At 37.2% G+C, this 1559-nt stretch overlaps 1 pseudogene; it reads right to left on the bottom strand.

The window, feature by feature from the left end:
- Positions 1 to 839: 839 nt before the first annotated feature.
- LOC113255462 (translationally-controlled tumor protein-like) lies at positions 840 to 1344 on the bottom strand (annotated as a pseudogene).
- Positions 1345 to 1559: the final 215 nt, after the last annotated feature.

Raw genomic sequence — 1559 nt, forward strand, 5'->3', positions numbered from 1 at the left:
TTTACTCGAAAGTAGCACCACCATGATTATTTTAGTGATTTCATGAGCGCTTTTCTGTTCCATACAATATGCTAGTTAAGGTACACATTTTAATCTTGTTTCATTTTCATAATTCCTATAAGGTACATACTATGATCTAGATTTTTTAAACTAGTAAAACCCAACACTTAGAAATATTTATTAACTCCTCTAAGCAATGCATATAAATGGTCATATCTGCTCCTAAAGCCTATTTGATATGCCATAATAAAAAAATAATAATAAACATACTGTGTTACTAAAAGATAAGACCCAAACCCAAGGTAGAAAATATTGACAATTTATCTTGATTTCTTGATTTTTTTTTATTACTAGTAAAGGTAAGTACATGATTTTAAGAATTAATTAACACTGGTATTCACAACTCTTTTTTTTAATATAATGAATTATTCAGCTTGAACTGTGGTACACTGTTTGGGGGACAAGGATAATGGCCTGTCAGCTTATGGTGGAAATATTTTTGGAAGTTGTAGTAATTTTTTATCTTCCAGGAAGGCTTAGAGAGTGAGCAACGTGGTATTGACCACTAGAGGGCTTGAAATTTGCCATCCCTGTTAATAATCTAATAGCACTAATGTTTTAGTTTAAGTGCATTTTATTTTTAGACAACCTACCTGACATGGTTTTTTGGGGTTTTTTGCCTTAAAACAATGCCTCTGCGCCAAGTAAATCAAGCCCAAAATTAATGAAGAGCTCAAGGTGGCATCAGTCCCATTAGTGTAAGTCCTGGTGTTGTATGGATGAAAAGCAACAGCCAGTTATGACGACGGGTGAAAAATCCAAAGTAATAGCAAAATTGGTTAACATTTTCCCATATCTAAAATATCTTTAAAGAAAATCATAGATGGGGTCACACTATCCTCATAGTACTGGAGCACGGCAACCATGTCATCTGGATTCATGTTATTAGCAATAAAGAATCAGTAGTTTTAGAATTAGCAAGAACGTGCTTGATTTCTTCTGCAGCCCCTGTCATAAAAGGTTTTGCTCTTTTTGGTCTCTGTTCTTCAAGTCTGCCTTTGAGTAAGTTCATGTAATATTTGATGTACTTGCAGGCTTCTTTAGTGAAGCTGGTTTCCTGCCAGCGATGGTTCATGACAATATCAACACCAGTGATAACTGTGCTTTTGCTACCTTCACCCTTCAGGGGTGGCATTTTCATAAATGAGCTAGTCATCAATGTTACCCATTGTTCTACTGACCATCTTCCCCTCCACCTCCAGGCACAGGATCTGGGATCTCCCGGATCTTATGGATGTTGAAGAACATCTCATCATGGCTGATGAGGTCCTGGCAGATCACCATGAGGGCACCTGGAGAGAAGCAAGGAAGTGCTGGTTTAGCAGGAACTGGGAACCCTCCCCGAGAGCAGTGCAGCAGGAGCAGTGCTCAGGTGGAAGCTAGTAGAGAGCAAAAAAGCTGGATAGACATTTCATTAAAGACTTGTGGTAAATTTAGAAAAGGGAAATAGGTACACTGACTATGGATCTCCTATGACTAACAAATGTTAAAATTAATTT

Source organism: Ursus arctos, unplaced genomic scaffold, assembly GCF_023065955.2.
Source record: "Ursus arctos isolate Adak ecotype North America unplaced genomic scaffold, UrsArc2.0 scaffold_11, whole genome shotgun sequence".
NCBI lineage: Eukaryota > Metazoa > Chordata > Mammalia > Carnivora > Ursidae > Ursus > Ursus arctos.